The sequence below is a fragment of the Meleagris gallopavo genome, chromosome 3 (genome assembly GCF_905368555.1).
Source record: "Meleagris gallopavo chromosome 3, MGAL_WU_HG_1.1, whole genome shotgun sequence".
Taxonomy (NCBI): domain Eukaryota; kingdom Metazoa; phylum Chordata; class Aves; order Galliformes; family Phasianidae; genus Meleagris; species Meleagris gallopavo.
In genome coordinates this window covers 40,952,907-40,978,096 of record NC_139406.1, presented here as the reverse complement: position 1 = coordinate 40,978,096, position 25,190 = coordinate 40,952,907, and the positions used below count along the sequence as shown (strand labels likewise).

Below are 25,190 nucleotides of genomic sequence, written 5' to 3'. Positions count from 1 at the left end.
ATGTGACTGATTACTAGTAATACTAGAGGGTTACAATGCAGCTGCTTCATATCCCTTCACGAAAAGGTTGCATATGGACTCATTTTTATTGCCAGTTCAGGCTCTACCCAATGTGATAGACACTTGGTTACACTTATAACACGTAGTGAAATAATTGTATGTATGCATGTATCTATATTATGTATAAATGCATGTTTATATATTATATGCATATAGCATATCCAATTATTCAGAATGTTTGTGGGTTTTTGTTTGTTTGTTTGTTTGTTTTTTGATCCTGAACTTACTTATTGTTTGTTTTTTAAAAAAGGAAATAACAGTGGTAAAATATTCCTATATTTGCATAATAGTGGACTTAGTCCTATTCTTGCAACTTTTTACAATTGCAGAATTTCATGACTTTGGGCTGCTACATCTAACAAATATGCCAAATGTAATTATACTCTGGTTACTAGAGCTAACATCTAAAATGTAATACCTTCAGTCAATTAATTAGAAATATATTAACAATAGCCTTGCTAGTCTAATGCATGCCTAGCTATTTTAAAAGCTATTACTTGTCCTTGAGAAGTGTCCTCTTTAACATGACATGATATGACATTTGACCAAATCATATTGACTTGTACTGCGTATTAACACATTAACAGCTTCATGTGTCTCTACTAGTCACCCAGCACTTCACTTACATGGAAAACAATTACTTAGATGTTATGAATGTGACATGATTTTCACTTTATTCTAACTGAGTCATTATTTTCTTCATTTTGTAAATATGCTATTTTACCATTAGGGAAAGACTTCAAAATGTTACATAGAATTGCCACAGTAATTATCTGTCAGTTATTCATGAACAAAATAGCTTTAGAAAAATTATTTTTTTAGTTGATTAGTGCCTTTACATCTCTGTATTTTAATCAATGTAGAGCTGACTGACTAGAAATCCAGCTATTGCTATTGTTTTATAATGGTGTACTGATCATTATTTTAAGCAGTACATTAACACATATCAACAGATTTCAGCATTTTACTATGCATATACTGCACTATGTAAAAATCCCAAATGCCATTTCAGATGACAAAAACCTGAGCTTTCAAATCCTGGCAAGCTGTTGGCAGAAATCTATAGATACTAAAGAGATTAAATGTCTTTTAAAGTATCACACTGTGATATTTATTTCTCAAATGCTATCTCTAATATTAAAAGCATGTAGTAATATAGAGAAAGGTAGGACATTCATTTTTAATGAGAGGAAAGGTCAAAGTTGAACGATGAGATTTTCTACACTGACTGAATACCGCAAGTGGGAGAGCCCCATTCAGCCCATGAGCCAAAGGAGATAAGACGGGATGGAAAGATTGTACAATTGAACAATTCTGTTCTACAGTCTTAGGCTACAATGTATTTTTGATTCTCATTCTGTCACTGAAACTATACTAATCATCAAAAGACATAAGTAAATGAACGTGGAGAAATATAACAAGATTTCTTTCTAAATTTAAACTAGTGATTATTCATCCTCACATAATATTTCCATCTGAATTTTGTCACATGCAGCTGGCTACAAAATACTTATTTGCTAGTGGCTGTGAATACACAAGATGAGACAGCCATCTTTTGCCCTTTTAAGTCCTGGTCCACCAGTATTTTCAGAACTGAGCAATTGGTTATCAATCTGCAGTTTACCAGATACACATGCGTCTGGAACGAGTCCAGTATTTCTAGCTCTGGCTAAACAAGCCTGTTTGTCTTCCCTTAGAGTGACTGCTGTATACTAAGAGTCTAAGAATTTTGGAAACGTGAAATGATTATTTCATTCACTTCTGTCAGTTGTACTACATGGATCTGAACGTGTAGCTTCAAATATTTCAGTCATGTCCGTCAGAGAAAGAGAACTAGTTTTTTCAGTTGCAGTTCTTTGGAGTTACTTTACAGCTAGTAGCAATGTCTGTTCCCAAAATCTCTATGGGCAAAGAGAGCATCACCCACACTATTCACTTCAACAGAGCATAGCTCTTTCAGTAGGGACAAATTTCAGATTGCAGGACTCAGCCAGATTGCTTTCATTCTGTGGAAGTGACATTTTGGAGTGCTGGTTAAGATATAGTTGGATTCTGCAAGATTTTTCATGTTTTTTCAGACGGAATCCAGAGAATATTAAAATTAAATCTGGAACATCAGAAAGGGATAAAGAAAACTTAAAAGAGTCTTTTGGAGTTTATTCAAATACTTAAGTGGTATCATGGATAATGTCATGCTGACACACACAAAGAAACTCTTGCAGATTCTCTGTCGGTGATTAATCCTTTAAAATTTATCCAAAGTTAGTGCGGCATCTTCTTCCCTTGTGAAAGCATAACTTCTAAACATGCTATTAATTAAATAATAGTTGGCGAAAATTTCATAAACATGAGGTATAGATATTTCTACTTCATTTTTCCTCCCTATATATTGCAATAAATAAAATGGGAATATCTGTGTCTTGTTTTCTAAATATTGATGAATTATTATATTTTGTTCTATTTTACAAACTATCATGCTGTGCATTTACATCCTACTTCAGCTGCAATATTTCTGAGCTAAAGAAAACTTGAAATGTTCTGTCTGAGATATGTTCACTTTCTGCAGTCATTCAGGAACTTCAGCATAAGTGTTTAGACAAATAAATAAATAATTAAATAAGCAAATAACCAGGCTGAGATGCCAAAATATTGTTAGGCCAATAGTTGTTAGACACTGCTCTGTACACAAATAAATAAATAAATGCTTAGTTTTAATTATAGCTTTCTTTAACTAATACTACTACTTATTTTTAACAAAGTTTACAGTATTGAAAATTGACTAAAATAAATTATTTCTGCATAAAAATTTTGCTAACTAAAAAGACCAACATATGCATGCAAAAAAAAAAAACCAAAATATTTGTCTTCTCCAATTAGCTTTTTATTGTAGAGAGGTAGCAAATCCAATTACAAGATGTTTGATTCACTGGGCACATCCTACTGGAACATTTTCTGCTCTGCAGGATATCACTTGGTACTGAAAAACTACTTGTCAGCGTACTGATGTGAAGGATCACATTCTGTGATTCACACTTGAATGTTTGCTAGATGATTTTCAAGAAGACAATTCATGAAATGTTCCAAAATTCTCTTTAGGTTTCTAGTTCCTTTTTTGCTTTCATTCGTAATTATTTGTTATATGTATTAATAACTAAATGAATTCCCCCATCCCATATTTTTGAGAAGATTTAACCCCCTCAAATTTGAAATACGCAAGGATACAAAAAAGTTTAGGCATATCAATTAAGCTGATGCTTTTTGGCATGTTTTGAGGTATTGTTAAACTTGTGGTTATGGCTCTGTAGTCAATTCTCGGCATAAAATGAGCAAATCAGAAACACAATTCAATTCAAAAATGTCAAAAACACAATTCAATTCAAGGAACATTTGGATTCAAGGAATGTTTGAATTTTGTGTTGAGGGACATAGTTTAGTGAGTACTACTGGTGATAGGTGGATGGTTGGGCTGGATGATCTTGAAGGTCTTTTCCAACTTTGGTGATTCTGTGATTCTGTGATTCTGTGACAATTAAATGAAATCATCCAGGCTCTGTCAGTGGGTAGGTAGAACTAAATCAGATTCAAATATTTGTATTTGAGGAAAAATTCCAGGATGTATTTGTAAATAAAACAAATAATTCTGAAAACAATCCCCTATGAAAAATTAAATAACTATACCTTTACATAGCTTTTTTTTTTTCAATAACTAATGTTGTGCTCTGCTTATTATTAAAATACTGACAAGGTAAATAAAGTAGTGAATGTTCCCTTTTAACAGCATGAATATTTTTTAGTATAAACCAGCACATTTGCTCTGATATATAACATAAATATAGAATTTAAGTTCATGAACAGACAGATTTCTTGCATATCTATATGAAGAAAGAGAAAAACCCACACTCTTCAGCACCCAGCAGGCCTGCCCTGTGCACCACCAGAATGGGTGTTATTTGGAAAAATGCTGCAAGAATGTTGAAAGAATGCATCTTTCCTCAGAAAAGTTAAGTAATATGAAGAGTATGAAGAACAGAATATGTCCTCCTTTAAACGGAGGAAATAAACAGAATAATATTTACACTTTTCAGAATCAGGATAAATTCAGATGGAAATGAATTAACTGAGATACTTGCTGAAATTATATTATTCTTTCTTAAGTTTTGTTCTCTTTGTATAGTTTTCAGATGATGAATCTTCCATAACCAGCAGATTTAAAAATTGTGCGGAGATTTTCCCATGTAGTTCTTTAATGGAATAACGCTTCATGAGATTCACACCAACATATATTAAAAAAAAATCCTAAAAAGAGATGTCTTTTTTTGTCTATTGATATTTCACACTCCAAAACATAATGATTTTTAAACTATATTTAAAAGTTACTCTATGGATGTGAGTTACTCCTCTGATAACACAGAGATTTAATTTTGACCATTACTTCTAAAAAAGAAATGTCAGCTTTTCCATAAAATGAAGTCTCATTTTCTTGCTAGCTACTTAGTACATGTAATGTACCTCTTCCTGTAAACTGAGGGAAGAAATTATCATTTATGCTTCTGCAATCATTCAACACAGTTAATGTCTTACTTCGAATTGAATTAAAATATCTTCAGACATTCTCATTAATTAAAACATCTTTTATAAAATCCATTAATCAGAAAGTCAGGGACACAGCTAGTAATTTTTGTTGAAACTTGCAATTCTGAAAGTCATTGTTTGGGTTGTACTGTCTTGTTGCATTCTTTTTTTATTGGAGAATTTAAAAATTACCAAAGACTTCAAGAGCACCATGAACATTCCGCTGATGTTATTTAAGCTAATTATTGTTATTAGTTGACAAGGTTACTTATCTTCTGCACAAATACTCTTTGTAGAAAAGAGCTGGGCACACAACTGAAGATGGCAAAATATTCTTTTGTTTCACCATGTTTTCTGTTCTGCATCTTTAAGTCATCATTAATTCCTTTCTTCTTTTGAACAGTTTTTACCTTACTGTAACACAATTCTTCCTCCTCTTAGCCTATTTAATTTTTCTTTCTTAGGAAGGCACTGAGGCTGCCTACCCGCTTTTTTCCTTCTCTTCATTTAAAACCTATTCCTCAGTTTGTGCCTAAAATTGATGAATTATGTAGTTACCCACCCATCAGTTCTGCCTCACAATTGCAATTCATCTGCAGCATGTTTACTGCATCTTTAGGCAAGATTTTACCTCTCTTGAATCTTTGTGTGTCAGTATCACTCCGTCACCTGTGTGAGGAGCCCCTGTTGCTTCTCAGCCATACCTCTCTATTCAGATTATTTTGATATTTGACTTCACTGAAGCCTACTGTGAAAAATTATCTGTTTTGTATTATCTTGTTAAGCCAGAGTCCCTGTGGGTCATTCAGAAGGTAATTTTGTTTATTTCAATAATGCCTTAGCTTTTGTATTCCAAATTCAGAACTACTTATATGATACGTTACTATAATGTCAAAATGCAGTAACTGAAATGTAGGAACTGTAGAAATTCAGTGCAAAAGTCCCATGTCTGGCAGAAAGCAGAAATAAATATTAAGTACTCTCAGTTGTTTCAAAAGAATGTAAAACCTCTGGAAGACAGTGTTGGTAATGTGACATTTGTACATTTCATTGCAGGGTAAAATATATTCTCCAGAGCGATGGGGAAAAAAAAAATGGATTAAGAAAATTACAATCAGAATTGTGATCAGGCCTAGCTGATGAGGTGGCATAACACATATAATCAAAAGAAGTTTGCTGTCAGGAAAGGAGCAGAGTTTGTGAAAGGCAGAAGCAACATGAGAAAATGTAAAAGATCCGTGAAAATCTGTATAGCAAAGCAGGAAGCAGAAGGCTTGGGAATTAACCTAAGAAAGAAACGTGAGGCCTTTGCAAATAGCAAACTTATCAACAGATGATGCATGTTTGAACAGGTAACAGTGCCTAGATTTCTAGTGTTTCTTTTAAGTAATTCCACAGATTGTGTAAAGGTGAAATACTATGTTCATGAATAAATTTTCTAATTAAAGAATGAAAGTAACAAGGAAACGCTAAAAAAAATTTAAAAAAAAACACTTCTGAATGAAACTTGAAAATATGAATAAAAATGACCTTCTCTAAATGATATTTCATTTCTTCTATAATTCTTTCTGATATGTATTAATTTTCTTAATTAGATGCAACTATGTGATAACCAATGCTTGACACTGAAAATTTACCTTTAAAGCTAGAAAACCCTGGGTTTTAGCAAGCAAAATAGGAACAGGGCTATTTCTGTCGTGACTATTTCAGTCAGCTTTATGCTTATTTAGGTTGGTAACTTTCATATGCCACTGCAATTTCGGCTAGAGATTCTTAGAGAAAAGCAAGAAAAATAAGCAAGGATCTTATTTCCCATCCCTCAATGTACATGTTAGTATTTGTGAGATAAGTCAGGGTGTTTCTGTCAGAAAGTAAAATTTTAAGAAAATCCAAGGGTAGAAGAGTAAATATGAGTAGCACTACAAATCAAATAACTTTTGCTTGGAACAGGCAACAACTTTAATGTGGAATAAATGTAATATTCAAACACGGTTTTTATATGCATTAATTGACAGAAAAAAAAAAATTAAAATCAAGTAACAAAAGGTTCTGAAGCTTCTTAATGCCCCTTTAATTTTAGAGACTGTTCTTTGTTTGTTTGTTTGCTTGCTTGCTTTTGATTACATAGATATTCCTTCCTGTGCATCTCTGTCTATTTAGCACATAGTGATATGTGTGGACTTTCTGTGATGACCTGTATGAGCTTAAGGTGCTGGGACCAAATTGTAAAAAGCAGTTAACTACACAACCCATCAGCATTCCCTGTACTGATTAGAACTATACCTCTTTCATGGAGATAGCTACATATATTTCCGTCTGTGTGTGAAAATGATACATGAAGCTTCTTTCAAAGTTCATCCCCTCACAATAACTCGTGAAAATTGGTACCAAATAAGTGCTTCCAATCCACTGAATTGCGAGGATACTTTTCAGGGCACCTTTTTGTCCTGGCAACTAGCACGCCTATTTTGTAGGCATTTCCTGTTCTTATTTAGACTTCCTCAGGTTACAAAGCTTGCAGTTGACTGGATAACTTCAATCCATATAAACATATGCATGAGCCCTGAAAGATGCTCTAATTCACTATAACATATTGTATGAAACTGCCCCCAAATTAAGTTCTTACTGAAATTTGTTTGTATGGATACCGCCCTCCTTCAAACTTTATTTGCACAGCTACCCTTCTTTCAGGATTCTGTCAGAGTTGCTGACTATTTGATTCATTACAAGCCAGCTGAAACTGGGAAGTCCATAGCATTGCCATAGTAACTGAACAGACAAAGACTTAATTCATTAGTTTATATAAGTGAGAACTCATATCCTGAAGACAGTAATGGTTATAAATTATGTATGTCTATAAAGTCCACTGCTAATGGATAATATATATTTAATTAATAGGTGGCAATTCCTTAATAGTGAAAAATGGGCTATGACTGCCCCAGACTCATTCAAAACCAGTTTTGTGTTGGACAGTAAGCCAATCAAGAAGCCAAGGGAAATAAAGAGGAACAAGAAACTATAGTAACAGTAGTGCTTTCCATGTGTGCTTTTTGTGTTAAGAGAACCTATGAATCATACCATTAACTTATTAACTGCTTATTTTGAAGAAGAACTCTGAATCTCAGCTGCAAAACTCCAGAAAAGCTGTATAGACTTAGAGTAACATTTCACTTTGAGTTCTGCAGACTGTTGAGAACAACTGACCTGAAGTTAACTATCATTATTCCCAGCATACTAACATACTTTTCAGGGACATTGCTGGCATAACAAGAAAGAAGTGAAGGAGCAAAACTGAAGGAAAAATCTCTTGAAGATTTTTTTATGAATCACATCACTGTCATAGGCAGCATGAGTTACTTAGGGGCACTAAATTCTGTTGTATAAAGAAAAGGAAAGAAAAGGAAAGAAAAGAAAAGAAAAGAAAAGAAAAGAAAAGAAAAGAAAAGAAAAGAAAAGAAAAGAAAAGAAAAGAAAAGAAAAGAAAAGAAAAGAAAAGAAAAGAAAAGAAAAAGAAAAGAAAAGAAAAGAAAAGAAAAGAAAAAGAAAAGAAAAGAAAAGAAAAGAAAAAGAAAAGAAAAGAAAAGAAAAGAAAAGAAAAGAAAAGAAAAAAGAAAAGAAAAGAAAAGAAAAGAAAAGAAAAGAAAAGAAAAGAAAAGAAAAGAAAAGAAAAGAAAAGAAAAGAAAAGAAAAGAAAAGAAAAGAAAAGAAAAGAAAAGAAAAGAAAAGAAAAGAAAAGAAAAGAAAAAAAGAGGGGTTACATAATCACCAGTGATACTCACAGGTGTCAAGATGGACTTCGGGAATGAAAATCTGTTGCTTTAAATTGAATGGAGAACACCTTCCAACTTTGAGAATAATTGCAGTTTTCTTAAATCTTCTGCTTTATGCAACATCTTTATTCAGATTAAAACCAGGCCTCTTGTACTGCAACTTCATAAGTAGATATTATAATAATAAATATTATAAATACCGGAAACATTCTCTGGGAACTTCGAGTAAATAGATAGAACACACATTTAATTCACTGAACCTATCTATAACTTCAACATTTTGTAGAAGGTTTATACAATTTAATTTGCTAGATCAGTGGATTTTGTAGCTCCTTTCCATGAGATTCCTGAGTTAATTAGTTATTCATTTTAACCACACAATTGTGAAAAGAACAGCCAAGATGCTAATTGATATTACGGCCTTATTTTATTCTATACCACTTTGTTTCATTTTGTTCTTACATTTTAATTCCAGTGCTAGCTTTCAGCAGAATGTTGAACCTGAATATTTTCCATGCACATTTAATTCAAAGAGCAGACTGACACATATATTTCTCCCTAGATGGAATTCAACTGCTTGTCATGTTTTTAGATTTTATCTTGAGTTTGATGTTTTGTTTCATACCATGTGGTTTGGGTCCATTAATCAGTACTTGCCCAGGTCTTGTGGAATATTTGCTGAAGATAATTTATTCAAATGTCCATCTCTTGAGAAAAAGTAAAACCTCAAGGCTGGAATGCACTGGATCATCTGTTCAGTGATAGTTCCTGAAAGACCTGAAACCTTAGCTGTTAGTAATCATCGGAGGAACCTCATAGAATTACAGAATGGCTTGGATTGGAAGACCAGCTAGTTGCAGCTCCTCTGCTGTGGGCAGGGTGGCCAACCACAAGATCATGACTATAATCTAGTACACTGAATCTAATAGAGAGAAGAAAAAAAAAAAAAAAAACATGGAATGTGGAGCAGTCCCATGGCCAAACTTTGAGATCATCTTGCAAGGAGGGAGACTTGATCATACTATTGGAACCAATAAACGATCTTGTTTTCATTAGCCAGCCATGAAACAGCTGTTAAAAATATGTTTTTGAGTTAACTTTGCAAGACAAAGTTATGTTTGAATGGAGTCACTCAGGCTCCACTTGAAAGTAAGAAAATAGTATAAGGATGGCTTAATAGAGAAAGAATTTGAGAGCAGAAGGATACCATCACAGAAAAGCAATGAAAGATATTGTCACAAGCAAGATGGGATGAGTCAACGAGCAGAGACTCTCTCCCCCATAATGACATCTATTGGATAAGATTCACACATTCAGTTATACTGAGTACTATCCTGGGAAACCTCTATAGATTTATTCCATAATTTCATGCAGTTGTAGTTGGATGTATTATTCACGCTCCTAGTTAACCTCACATGCTTTGCAGACAGTGTATTTAACTCTGTCAATCCAAAAGAACCTGTAATCTGTTGCTTTATTAAACTGCACTATTCACTAATCTAGCCATGAGGGTTCTCATTGGGCACAAACAAATTCTTTACGAGTGGTCATTAGAGCCAATTTGATTGTAATTAGACAAATTGGTCAGTGAGCTATTTGTGAATACAGTGAACTGTAACTGTGACAGTTCATATACTGAATGCAACTGGGCTTATAGCGCTGAATGGGGCATCACTCAGAATCTAAGCTCAACCACTCCCAGTCCCTCGGATATCTGAAGACAACTTGAACTTAAGGAATTTTGTAACTTGAACTTAATTTTGTTTTCTGCCAAATTTCTCTGCCCTTTTCACACAACACTTCTAACAGTGTATCAGTGGGATGAGGGGAAACAGAATGTGGAAAGCGATTCAGAGAAATAAAAACAGGAAACAGATATACCACCACCATAAATTTATTTTTTGCTATCTCATAAAATAATAGAAGTGTTTTCTGTTTCGTGATTTGGGATTGGTGTTGTTTTGGGGTTTTTAGTTTTTTTTTTAATTGTTTTTTATTAATATTATTATTATTTTTCTGCATGTGTGTGATTTTAGGTAAGTTCTGCTTTTTGCAGGAAGCTCTCATTAGCTATAACATAGTAACTGCCTTAATAATTTTCCTCTCATTTTCCTTCTCTGTCCTTCTCAGTATAGTACAATAATTTTTTACTTTTTAGAGATCTCTTCTGGAAAGTGTTTTTATTGAATGACATGCTGTTATAAAAGATGTATGTTAAACTCTCAACAACAGCAGTAGATTTTAATAAAAGTATGCAGAAGCTTAAACTTGAAAGATTGCTCTGCAAATCAGTGCTTAAATCCCAGGAATGTATTTAACCGCTTGTACAAAGCAATATACCAACATAATGAATGGAAATGCATTTTTCTATGCAGAGTATTTACTGAAGGAGAAATACTTTTGTAAAAAAAAGAAAGAAACGACTGTAAGAAACATGCACACACATTCTTCAAAGGAAAAGAGACAACATGCCAACTGGAACAGAGAGCAGATGGATTTTAGATCTTCTGAACTTGGCTTTCAAGATATCTTGCCATCCTCTCTACATAATATCAGCTAAGCTTTCCAAATGCACACAAATATTTAAAAAAAAAATAGAGCAGTAATATTTTTTAAAATTAAAACTATCTTGGGAAAAATATTTTACCTTGAGAAAATGGGGAAAATCTAAACTGTTTCAAAGTTGAGTTATTTCAAGTTGATCAAATTTTCTGAAATGCCACAAAAAATATGTCTTCCTCTGATAAGGAAAATAATTAAGGAAAAAAAACAACACTATCTCATAGAAAAACAAATTGATAAAATAAACAGAATAAGAAGAAATATTTAACAGCAGCTCATACCACTATTTTTTTTTCAAATATTGATATCGAACTGGATGCTGAGATATTTACAGCAAAGATCAAGTAGAGATCAAGAACATTTTGTACAAAAGCAATTAAAAAAAAAAAAATGATACCTTACCAATATTTTAGCAATTTAATCTATTTGGATTTACTGTGTCACTGTTGTGGAAACATCAATCAATTCAGTATACCAGCCACATAATTCAGCTGCAATAAACGTCTTTCACCTTGAATAGGACTTCCTTCACAAACTATCACTACAATATGATTTTATACTAAAAAAAAAAAGCAACTCTTTTTGTACTAAATGGTAAATGAATTGTAAACAGTCTCCTTTTAATCCCACTATCTTGCCCATCCACAGTCCTCTTAAATCTACCATTTAAAATATGTTTGATAACACCACAGTTTCTGACTACCTTTCTCTGCTCTTATATCACTCATTGTGCTGTCAGCCCCTCTTGTTCCTTGCACCCATGAGCTAACAATTTGCTTGCTATGAATTGAATACATGTAAAATAAATAAGTAGATAGATCAACAGATAAATAGATAATATAAAAACCCAGGATAGTTTGCACTTGCGCCAGAACAACTGAGGAGAATGTTTGAAGTGAGAAAATGCATGTTAAGGTAAGAAAGAGACTGAGATGCTTATGGCATGTTTGAGGCTTCAGCTCCTTAGGCAGGCAGTTGTTTCTTTTTACAGCCAATCTTAAGCTCTTCATATAACAGGGCTTTTTCCTGTATAGTGTTCAGTTTATTGGGCACTCTAATACAATATAAGAACAAATTCCAAATTCACTACATTGAAATCCAAATATTTGCACTTCATATCATTCAGAGAACATGTTCCAAAACAATGTTTGCTTCCTGACCATAAAGCAAAGTGATGAAAAGAACTGAAAGAAAATATGTATTTCCAGATAATGTCTTCTGATTTTGGTACAATTTTCTAGCTGATACTTAAATATTGCAAATATTGGCTCAATATACAAACAAGCGCAAACTAAACAAAGTATCAGAAATTTCTAACTAAGATTCTTCATGGCTTTATAGAAAAAATTATTTGAATGTGTTGAGTTTAATATAGTAAATTTACTTCTTTATGTTATTATCAGCAAATGGCAACTTAATCTCAAAACTGGTATTCCAGTAAAAAGATTTCCATGTTATGTTTGTAACTTGTAGGAAGACTACAAGAAAAAGCCTTAATTTTTTAAATTAAATTTAATTTTTTTTTTTAAATCATTGATCCGGATTTAGAAGAGTTAGGGGACTATTATGACTACAGAAAAGCAAAGCAGAAGCCAGATGTAGTTACTGCATTTTTAATAGTATTTTACAAGTTCAATGTATCAAATAACTTTTTGTGCTAACAAGTATGTTTCTTTAGCACGTCATTAATATCACTGATGGAATATCACTGCATGTCCAGATTGTAGTCTTATACATGAGTGACTGAGAGCCGTTTGCCCAGAAAGGTTGTGAAGTCTCCTTGGAGTTCTTGAAAAGTAAACTGAATGCCTGAGTGTCAGAGGGGTGGTAGGATATAAAACTTTAAATTTGAGATTTTGGACTGATTTGTAACTAATCATGAAATAATTTTGAACCATTTTTTTAATCTAATGGTTAACTTCATGAAGCAATACAGGGCAGGGCAGAATAACTTTTGAAAAATAAACCTTCTGCAATTTGCCAGCAATGTAGAAGCAGCTTTCATGCCTGATCTTGGTGTGACTGGCAGCAGAGATGGTCCGGCTTAGCATCCCCCACTTATCTCCTTTGTCCAGCTGCAGGAGGCAGCAAGCCATCAGAGGCTGCTGAGACTGTCACCTATGGTTCTCCCTTACATCAAGAAATCAATGTGTCTGACGGGCAAATACTTTATATTGTCTTTTACAGAAATGAACTTGCCACCACTTGACAACATTTCAACCTTTTGCACCTATTAAGGAAAGAAACATTAATTCTGTTCTCTTTTCTCTAGGTTTTTCTATATACTACCTCTGGCTGTGTCGTAGATGAATCAAGAAATCAATTTGCAGCCCCTCTGCCTCAGTTAAATCAAGCTTATTCACAGTTTCTGCTGAGTAAAAAAAATATTCAGCTCTTCTCCACAGGTATCTGCTGTCACTTTGACAAGTTCTATCAAAGCCTTGACCAAAGTTATGATATCCAAAATGTACCACTTTCCTTATATTTTTTTTAGCCTTACTTGTAACACTTTTATTATTGCATATTTTATTAATAATATCTACGTGAAATAATTGTTCTCCCACAATCAGTGCCTATTAAATGTAACTACAAAATGAGGTAGAAAAATTAATGCTATTACTAAAAGAAGAAAATATAATATAAAGTCCCAGAATGCTTTCCACATGCAAGAAATTGCATATATTTGAGGGTATATTCTTAATTTGATTTTTCTGCTGAGACAATTGTTTCAGTTGCAGGAAATTATCTATTATTTAATACATTAAAGACTTTGTGTAACAAGAATTGATTATTATCTTTGTGTTGTTTTCTTTATACTGAGTTGCTGAGAGCAAACAGTTATTCATTTGAGTTGGTGGTGGAAGAATGCCTGGTAGTGGCTTTTCAGTATTTAAAGAGGAGCTACAGGAAAGAAGGGGACAGACTCATTAGCAGGGTCTGTTGTGATAAAACTAGGGGAAATGGTTTCAAGCTTAAAGATGATAGATTTAGGATATAAGCTTCCTGGATATAAGGGAAAAGTCTTTTACAGTGAGGATGGTGAGGCACTGGAACAGGTTGCGCAGAGATGTGGTAGACACTCTGTCCGTGGAGATGATCAAGGTTGGGGTGAACTAGGCCCTGGGCAACCTGATGTAGCTGTGGATGTCCCTGTTAATTGCAGGGGAATTGAACTAGATGACCTCTAAATGCTCCTTCCAACTCTAAGGATTCTATGATTCTGTGATTCTATAAGCACTAACAAGCTTTGCTCATGAAGAAAAGGCCTCAGAATCTGACCTTGAACTAGGACATAAGGATGCTCATATTTCCATTGCAGATAGCTTGCAGTATCACCCCATGTTAGTCTCTTCTATTGATGCACATTCCTCAATATTTACTACCTATCCATATGTGTCAGCAGTGCTAGTTGGACTCACCACGCTGGAAAAAGCCACCCTGTTACTATAACAGTGATTCATCCTATGTGCAGTCAACCAAACAGATATGGCCATAAGCATATGTGTAGGGAGAAACTACTTGCATACGAGTGGGAAGATCCAAGGGGGAATAAAAAGACCCCAGAGACCCCAGTGATGGTTCCATCTTGGACTCTGCATGACATGATGTGACATGATGGGAGCAGTCGTGCTTATCTGCCTGATTTAAGTTTCAATGGAGTGGCCTCTTGCAGCATGGAATAGAGGAGTCATGTTGCTTGTAAAATTGCATGTATTAATTGAATGATTAAAATTTTTGAGCATCTGAGCCCATTCAGTTTCCACATTGAAGATCAAATTGATCGTAAGTCATGGCAGTCTTTGAGACTGGGTCCTATTTTGCTGTAATTGTTAAGGGGGTAGAAATCTGTTCATGAGACTAAAAAATTGCTGATTTAAAGAGCTGAGTAGAATAATATTACACTTAAGGCACCAGAAAATGGTCTAATTTTATAACATTTGCACAATCCTGAAAATGCTCATATGAAAAGCTGAGCAATCAACATAGTTTATCTCCATATGACATTTCCAAATTCTATTTATGTATTTCATGGGTCAATCTTTTACAAAAATAGCTTTGTACACCAGCTATCTAATGGTCTGGCATTTGAAACAATTCAATTATACGTTATATTTGTTGTGAGGGGAAAACCAATACACTTACCATTTTTTTGTGATAGTAAGTCTGGATGTCATCTCAATTTGTTGGGAAACATATTCCAGGGGTACAACAAGGGATATGAAGTAACATAAATCATTCTGGCTCATCTACCATTGAGATTTACTGCTAAAGGTAAATTTTGACCCAGCCAGTATATATTGCAGAGATTCATAAACAAGAGTACTAGCAATCTCCTAATCTTCTCTGACAGTTATCTGCATCTCATGGAAGATGGAAGAGTGAGAGATCAGTCACTGGAGGACGAATGGGGCAGTAACTTAAACTAGCACTATTGTCCAATTTACTGGCAAAGGGATTGCAAATCCTTGGACTAGACCTGTGCAGTAGCAGGACAGCTAACAGCTTCAGCAACTTCAGCTTAAAGGAAGTGCTAAAACCATCACATTTCTATTAAAGAAAAACAAACAAACAAACAAAAAAAAACACAAACAAACCAAAAACAAACAAACAAAAAACCCCCACAAGTTTAATGGCTTTAACAAGTTTCTATCTCTGTTGTCCAAAAGAAAGCTGGACATAGACTATGCCTATTCCTATTGCGTGCAATACTGAAGGATAAAGATTCCAATTTCCACGGGTCTAGAAACATCCTCTGGTTAAAGATACCTAACACTGTCACAACAGCTGTGGAAAACAATCTTGTCTTTCAACATTCAACGGGTAAATCTCTCTTTTTGTAGTTTCATGTATTGAAATGTTAATTTATTGTGATGGTTTTTTTAGAAGTAATTCTGCCATCACTGAGATCGTTGTATTAACAGCTTAAATGGGAAGGAATTAAGGGACCTCTCTTAACTTTAAAGAAATTGGTACATGATTCCTGTATCAAACAAACAAACAAATAAACAAAAAACACCAAAGACAAAAACAAACAAACAAACAAACAAACAAAAAAAGAACTTTGCCAAATTCCATTAAATTCAATTACAATTCTCTCATTTTCCTTTTTACATACTCTTCTCAAATTATTTATTTGTTGTATAATTATAGAATTTCTCTTGTAATTCTTTGTGTCAGAAAAACATAGTTTCACTACCAGAGCTGAGTAAAAGTAATTTTTACAATGATTATGGATGCTAGGAGAATATGACAGTTTTCTGTATTCTTTGTGTAGGATGAAAGAGAGTCAGAATTTGCACCATTTGGAGAAAAAATACCATTTAATAACCTCCCAATGTCATGGATAACAGTCAAAAGACATATGATTTCTCCTGGGCTGCGTTCATAATCTCAAAAATGCATGTGAGTAAGGATGATAGAGGGCTTCTGTTCCTGACTGCACATTCATGGAAATTGTCACAGAAATACATAATGCAAATCACAATTTTCTGTGTAGGTACATGTATTTATACAACTGTTTTTAATAAAATTTCCAAAAATAGGCAAAGAATATTTAGAGTATTCTAGATTATATAAACCTTATGTGTTACTGCATTACATTTTCTCTGTTCGGTTTATGGACATTTTTGGCAGCTTTCTTGAATTTTTTTAGAGTGATTTCAGATATCTAGAAAGCACAGATTAATGATTTCACAGGGTTTTTGTTTGTTTGTTTGTTTTTGTTTTTGTTTTTTAAACTAACAGGCTTAAATACCGTGTGTAATTTACTCCTAAAAAGTCTATCTTGTTCACTTTGACCAAACCTCCTGTATGAGAATGAGAGCAGGGCATTTTTAGTACTTATACATAGAAGTATTTAATGGATTTTAACACAGTTGCAAAACACTTTTACACACTTTAAGTCTTCACTAAAATTGTTAACCAGAATTAAACTTTAAGAGCTCAAAATTGTTATTTTCATTACCTATATCAGCTATTACTGTCTTAAAGATCTGTAAAACACTGAAAAAATGTTAGTTCTCCAGGGAGATTTCATCCTTATTTTACTGAATCAGAATAAATACCTCAAGTCAGTGATCAGTCACAATGAATTCAGTTATTTTTTGCTAATTACATTTTACAATTTACCCTAGTAGGATTTGTTTTGGTCTTCACTGTGTCAGAATTCCCTTAAAAGTATACCAGGAAAACATCAAGTGACAATTCACACTTCCTCTAATGTTTTGTTAGTAATTTTGCCACTCAGAAATTGGAAAGTGACAATAGTAGGAATGCAAAATAAGTTTAATATTCAAAAATTTAATATTGCATCAGAATAAGACATTATTGGCAAGCTTAATTCAAGTATTACTGTGCTTTTATTTGTAGCATTATATTTACAGACACAGTCTTTTACTTTGGTGCTAGAGTTTTTTTCTTCCAATTGAATATCCATTGTGCAGCTGCTTATTTGAATGTCTCTTATTTCGTTGATTTAAAAAGAGTTTGACATAACAGCTAGACCAGTGGTCTGAGAATTGGAGATTCTAATTTAATTACACTCTCCATCTACAAAGTCTTCACTAAGTTTGTGTCCCTACTAGTAAGGCTGGGGAGTAATGTCCTTTCCCAAACACTTAACAGTTGCTGCTTGTTAGCACCAGCAACTGTAATTCTTTTTATACTGCAGGCAAAGACACTGTGGAGAAGAAGTTTGTGTGTCTTTGTATCCAAGCATTATTATGTTCCCAGCTCTGTCCCATGTGGTCTTACTGACAGTGCTCCATCCTCATTAACTTCTTCTATAATGGATATCCACCTTGTCTGCTTAGCAGGGCTCAGAATGAAAGCTTCCACAATACTTATGATCCTTTTGGCCAGTATAACTGACCAGATAGCACATGCTTGCTTGTTCGTCTTCAGAAACACACATTTTGCTGGGGGATGTATGTTGAAAGGATGGATAAGGAAGGCATTCTGTTATTTCTTCTGCTTAGCATTGTGTATGCTCAGAAGCACTTATGAACATAGTTGATATAGAGAGAAGATTAAGAGACAATGGTGGAATAAATTTTTACTGCCAGTGGTAGAAATCAAGACTTTCTGTGACTTGTAATATAAATACAACAAAAATAATGATTTTTACCTACAACAGAACTAAAACTCTGAATTATGTATTGTATTGCCAGATTTGTTGGTAAAACTACAAGTTTGTAATTAAACAGATTCTAAGTAAACAAATTAGAATTAGTGCGGAACCAGAATTTCCCATCTGTAATTAAAATCGATATGATGCAAAGGCCACAGAATGAAAAAAATAATGTCAAAGAGCTATAAAATATCAAAGCAAAAAAAAAGGGGGGAGGGGCTGGGAAGTGGGGAGCCAAGATAAAAAGCAACAGGGAGCCTAAAAGATGAGCAGCATGAAAAATCCGCCCTATATCATGCTACATACTGCCTTATTAATTCAATATAAAAATGTGCTGGTATTGCCTGATATTTAGTTTAGGTTAGTAATTATAAATTTTTCTGAAACAAAGAGGAAATGTCTTGAGTTCATTTTTAAATATTCAATATTATACACATTCTGAATGTAAGATATGCATTAAAACATCATAAATTATCTGAAATAAGGTATAAATCATGACATTTGTGTTCTAAAAATGTGTGGATTTTCATGGCAGGGCTGTAATTTTATTCTTTGATTTTAAGCTTCTTTTCATAAAATACTTTGCAGGCAAGCTGCTTTTTCTTTCTCTCTCCTCTTTCCTTAAAAATGAATCCAACAGTGGGTTTTCATTGTCTTCTAGTTCTTACATCAATGTGTTTTTCAGACTGTAGAGAAGCGTAAATTCCGAACTCCAGACACAGGCCTGTCTGTATTCATTTTATGTAACTGCTTAGTTCAACACTTCTAACAGGAAAATATTGAACATTGAAACGTATCTTTATAACTCTCAAAACTGAATCCACAGACCAATTTTTGTACCTTAGTGCAAATTTATCCTCCTACAAATCAGAAGTAGTTTCTCTGAAATGATTTTACAACTTCAACTGACTTTAAATTACAATTTATTAACAAGTAATGACATAATCCAAATGCCATTTAATTCTATCAATTTCATAGCAAAATAATCTGTAAAAAATGAGTGAATTGACAGATATTTAGCATTTTAATAATCAGTGAATGGCTATTAAATATTTCTGGGCTATATTTTAATGCATGTATCTCAGATAGAGGCTAATCAAAGAGTTTAAACATGAAAAATAAATTACAACTATACATCCTAACAGCATACTTATGGAAGAAACATGCAATGTAAATATTTGGTAGTATATATATTGCACTACTCTATGAAAATTTTGTTTATTGAAAAATTGTCATTTTTCATTTCAGATCCAATAAAAGTAGAAGAATCCTTTTGTGTGTGTGTGTGTGTGTGTGTGTGTGTGTGTGTGTGTTCTGAAACAATTTGCTTTTACTAGATGTAGAATTATAAAGAGTAACAAAACTTAATGTAAAGCTACGGCTAAGCTGCATTTTAAGAAAATAGATTCTTATTGCTACAGTAAGATGGAGAATAGCAAAACAAGAAGTATTTCTAAGTATTCCTGTAAGATAACAATAGTTTTCACTCTAAGCACTGCAAGCACATTTTAATGGCAGTTACTGGCATGAGTGTAAGTGAAGTCTTCACAAACAATCTGTCAGAGGTGGGGCTCTTGCAGAAACAGCATGAAAATCAGCATGAACATTTTAATGTGCAAGTTGTGCAGGCATAGAAATGTTTTCACTTGGTAAATCCAACTTAGTTAAATTTCAGCAGCAAGAGGAGCTACACAACAAACTCAGAGGAAACAGAATAAGTTGTTTTCTCCTTTTCGAAGTTTTGGATGACTCCTGGCTTTGTCTATCATGGACTTTGCATTGGAGACACCCAGATAAATATTTCCAGTTTGATTTTTGGAGATAACAAAGAAAAAAACATAAAAATCTTACCTGTGTAATCTCAGGGCCTTCAAGGTTTGGAGAAGTGAGTATCGTTAAATTCAAATTAAACAACAGATGAGGAGAAGTAAGAAGTTCTTTTTAACTTCACAGATCCTTGAAAAGCTTTAGGAGTTACAGCTTCCTGCCAGTATAAGTCACTCCTGCTTTTATTTTTGAAAACTCACAGTACGACACTGCATGCTGCGTGCTATTTTGGGTGCCCTGAGTAAAACTATGAACACAGGCACTTTTGTGCAAAACATCATAAGGCCTCTCTGATGTTCATTCAGAGTTCAGAATTAAAATGCAGAAGGCTCTAGCAAGCAAAATACGAGCTGATTTTCCTTTTCCTAGTGGAAAAATAAAGTACTCCCTGGCAAGTAACCAAGGTGGTGGGAAGGTAATTCATTTTGTGTGAGAGCACTTTGCAAGTGAAAAGGATATGCCCTCTGTTTAGAGATTAGTCAGGGAAACAAGTAATCAATTTAGAGTAGTCACAAAAGTTAGTGAAAGAAGAATTTCTGAAATACTTTTTTTTTTCCTTTTTTTTCTTTTTGCACTCCAGATTTTTTATTTTCCCCAAAATAATTTAGTTTCAAGAATCATAAAATCTCATCAATGAGAAGGAAAAAAAAATAACAATGCCCAACATATAGTTGAATGTACTTTCTTATATATTTTGACAGCTTTTCTTGCAATTGTCTATTAAAGATATTTTTCTATTTCCTAGAATTGTTTCTTTTTCTTTTTCTTTTTTTTTTTTTAACCATCTGAAAAATTAGGAAATGGTATAAGCATCATTAAAAATAATTTAAAAACATTGTTCAATAGGAATGTATTTCCTTCATTGAAATGAAATTTTATGTTAATTACATTTAGGAAATTTTAACAACAGTTTATATACTTCTTGTACTCTCCTTGCACACTCAAAAAGACATTATAAGCATACTTTGGGACTACACAAGAGATGTGGATTACAGTAACACTTCTGTAATGATTATAGTAGACAGGTTTATGGTGAGATAATATTAGTGCTACACAAGTATTACGCTAGGCCAAGAGGCTTTCTGAGAAATCTAAAAAGTTAAAACAACAACAATGGTGTTTTTGCAGACTTAATGTATCCTGCTAATGATAAAACTAAACTAAGTAAATAAAAACAAGGAAGCACAAACAACATTCTAAAACTGTTTTGGAGTTTTCCTTTATGCTGTTGGTGACTTCAGGAATGCCTTCTCTTTCTTCTTCCTCACTCAAAGAAACTTTAGCATCTGTTCCTTTGTGGAAATCGAGAAAATTTTATGTGATTGTTTATCACATTTTTTACATATTTATTTCTAAAAAGGAACGAAAGCAAGGTCAACTCTGCACATCTTGCTCAGACATTCAGAAATCATGGCCAGAACACAAAAGACAGTATATAAGAAAACGTGATTCTTCAGTGTATGTAATACATTAGTCTCACTGATTTACTAGCACTGCAGAATAGGTGACATTTCATTCTCCAGAGCAGGATTAAGTAGAAGTAGGTGAAGGAAAAGGATAAAAGCATTGCTGACAGTAGTTAAACAAGGTGTGTTCATTTGCTGAGCACGCTGTCTTTTCACAGGATATAATGTAAGATGTGCCATCTGAAGGGAATAGAATAGAGCAGTAGGAAAGAAACCAAAATGGAAGTGTTTGCTGAAGAGATTATGAGGCAAATTGACAGGATAGAGAAGGAGACTTTTAGCAGGGTACAGTTAATGTGCAATAGTAAGGGCAAAAGAAATTATCTATGTAGTCTGCACCTTAAAAAAGCATACAAGAAGGCAAATTCCAAAAATTATGAAAGAAATGTTTCTCAACCAAAAGAAAAACACATGCTTGCACACGAAGTAGCATTCTCATATGATAAACAGTCTCCACTTCTCTTTGCCTAAGCATCTGTTTGCAATAGGCTTTTTTATATTAACATTGAAGGGATATAATTTTGATTGTCACATACTGATGAAAACATTTACCCTGTTAGTGGTGGTTTTGTTTTTGTTTTGTTTTTGTTTTTCCCCCTGGCCTCATAGACCATGTTGTTTCCTGCGGAGAAGAATCAGCAGTATGGCAGCTTTCAGCAGCCAGCATCGCTTTGGCTGTTGACACAGCTTCAATTTAAGGTATGCTAAAAGCTTAACATCATCTCACTCCACTGGGAACATCTGCTGCTTGCTGCCAGTGGAAATAGCAATGGAATCAGAACAAATGGACAGACCAGTTGGGAGGGAACATGTGAGCTTCGTGATCACCTCGGCAAAATCTTGGTGGAGGTTTGGAAAAAGTTGAATGAACACTAATTTATCCAAATAAATGAATAAGTTAACATAGAGCTATTGGAAAGAAACTTTCCCACAGTTCTACAAAGAGGATGGCAGCCACTTTAGCTAAACATCATACAGACTGTGAGTCAGAATTCAGTCATAAATTATTATAAGATATGGTGAAGAACAACAAGATGTGCATTTTTTCCCGTGTGGTTAACTGTGTAGCCCTCATACATTTTTTCACGTATGTGGACAGCCCACTACAAGAGTTAAAAAAACTGTTCTATCTCTGCAGTATGTAGGTAGATATCTAAATAAGTGTTCTTACATTCATTCACATGTAGAAAAGAATAAACAGCATGAAGGGAGAGAAATATTAGAAATGTTAACCACAGGTTCATGAAGGAATAATACGGAGACAAAATCTATAGCTATGACTGACCAAACAGTTGTTTGGATCCATTATAATTTCTTGGAGAGCTGATATAGACATTGGTTTGAGAATTGGTCAATTCGACTTCATTTGGAAAAGACATTTGTATATACATTTCAGTGGCCAAAAAGTAACCCTGCTGGGTTTGTTCTACAAAATGAAATTAAATATTCCAATTTCAGAAATGTCAAAGTGTTGTTGTTTTCATGTTCGTGTTTTATTTTTTTAATTAATCCCCGTGACATTTTCATTCAAAATTGTATGACATTAAATTTAACAACAAAAAATAAAATAAAGAGTTTCTTGTCTGAAGAATCTGAAAATGTCAGTGCTTTATCCTAGTTTTACCAGCTAAGGATAAATCATAGGTTTGAAATTGATGGCTTGAAAGACAATTGTGTAAAGAGAAAAGCCTTTGAGATGAGCCACTGGGTGAGGAAAAGATCCAACTGTCATCCCTGCTGCCAAGCAGAGCTGCATGGGAAGAAGAAAGCAAAAGGACAAAATATTTTCTTTTTGTCCATGGGAACTATGAAGCTCGCACAAGACAAAGTGCCCTTACTCTAATCTCTGTGGACCACCCTTAAAGTCTAAATTTCTTTGGCTTTCTAGGTATGGGAGAGGTGAAAATAATAAGACAATTTTTCTTGGAGAGCTCTTTTTTCTAGAATGAAAGCTAGAGTTTTCAATTATGGCCTGAGAAAAGGTCTTTCTCCCAACAAAAAAAGAATCTAAAATTACCATGCTTTCTTTGATGTGCCTTTTTTTAGTGAGAGGGGGATGAAAATTCCTCGTTCTTTCCTTTTGTTGTTTTAATTCAGGGAGAGGGAAGTTGGGAAATTTTTTTTTTTTACTTTGCAACTTGTGTTTTGCATTCAGATTCAGTGGTAGATATAAGAGAAGTCCATACAAATTTCCTAGTTCCATTCCTGGGACAACAATTTAACCTGAACTGTCTTAAAATTAATCCTAGCTTGTTTTCGTTGTTGTTGATGGTGATGATAATTGCTTTCATCTTATGCAAACCTATCACAAACTAAAAGAATTTTTTATTTTTGTGGGTTTGTTTGTTGTTGGTTTTTTGTTGTTGGTGGTGGTGGTTTTGGTTCTTTTTTGTTTGTTTTGTTGTTTTTGAGTATATGAGTAAATAAATAAAAGTAGAATTTAGAGCATTTAACCTGCCCATCTTCACAAAAGTAAAGCAAGAGAGTCAAATGAATTACTTCAGATGAAATAATCACTCTGTCTTCTGTAAAGACAGGCTTACGTTATTTATTTTGCTGAAATTCTCTCAGTAATATATACACTCAGCCTCTTTTATGTCTGTGTATAAATGTAAATATTAACAGTATGTTCTGTCGAAAAGCTAGCTTAAAGCTGCAGTGAAGTCAGTGGAACTCCTAAGGCAATCAGCAGATCAGTTTATGTGGGCTAAACTTCAGAATTCTAAATTGTGTTCATAAACAGTAACAAAATTTACATTTTTTGTTTGTTTGTTTTGCTCTGTTTTAGGAAAAAAATGCTACTCTAACTGTTAACATGGCACTATCTCTCACAGATTCATAGCTGGTATAAGTTCACTCTTCCTTTAAAAGACAAAGACAGGTCAGTTAATACAGAATAACTGCTGGTTGTAAAATGCTCCTGTTTGTTCTGTGAACAGGATGGATAGAAGTAAAGCTTCATTGGTGTGGTCTACACCAATCAGAACAGCTGAAGAATCTGACATGAATATCACATGAATAACAGCAAAGAAATGTGTTGTTCTCTAAGAGGCAGAGGCACAGTTCACCAACAAACAAGTATTTCTAAGATAAAATCTAAGAAAAACCAGCCTGCTCATATTTTTTTATTTTATAGTAAAAAAGAAGTATCCACAGAGTCTGTTTAAAACATCAGTTATGTGTTTTACAATTTGGCACTGAGGATGTAAGATGTTCTTGTAGAATTAGTTCGTGTTAATGTGTGTTGTTGGGCTTTTTGCAATTGAGTAAGAAGAAAGAATACATGTGTGTAGTTGGCAGTGATATATCTGAAGGGCAGTAAAAATACAGTAAAAATATAAAGATTAAGCTGTTACTTTTTGTAACAGGTGTGGGAGAAGGTTATTTTTTACAAAAGAATAGAGAATGAATAGGAAAGTTACATAAAGATGTAAAAGTTATTTTGTGAGTGAAAAATTCTGGGTATCTTGGAAACATTCTGCTAGTTCCTGGCGAACAGAAAAGGACAGGGGAAAAATAAATAAATAAATAAAAGGAGAGAGAGAGAGAAAGAAACAGCCAGACCTCCCTCCAGATTATGAGAAATTAGTCAAAATTAAATATGTTGTAGATGCAGTAAGTAGGCTGGGGATAGAGGGTAGGGAAAGACTTTGCATTCTAAATTAAGAACAGTTAATTTGTCTTCCCAAGAATAAACCAGATGGAGAAACTGTGACTTGCACAGCTTGTCACTAGCCAGGCAGAGGACCATCTTTTCTGGCAGTCAGGGGAAGGAGAAAGCAATGCTTGACTAGGACAGAGTCC

At 33.8% G+C, this 25,190-nt stretch overlaps 1 protein-coding gene across 5 annotated transcripts in view; it reads right to left on the bottom strand.

The window, feature by feature from the left end:
• Window positions 1-20,249, bottom strand: part of CDH19 (cadherin 19) — a 61,535-nt gene extending 41,286 nt beyond the window's left edge. The window contains exons 1-2 of one of the 5 annotated variants that reach the window (XM_085220714.1): window positions 19,945-20,236; window positions 8,412-8,562 (exon numbers count right to left, since the gene is read on the bottom strand). The gene's annotated coding sequence lies outside the window, so the exon portion shown is untranslated. Of the gene's footprint in view, window positions 1-8,411; window positions 8,563-19,944 lie in introns of all 5 variants that reach the window. The other 4 variants (XM_085220715.1, XM_085220716.1, XM_085220717.1 and 1 more) reach the window with 4 other exon arrangements.
• Window positions 20,250-25,190: the final 4,941 nt, after the last annotated feature.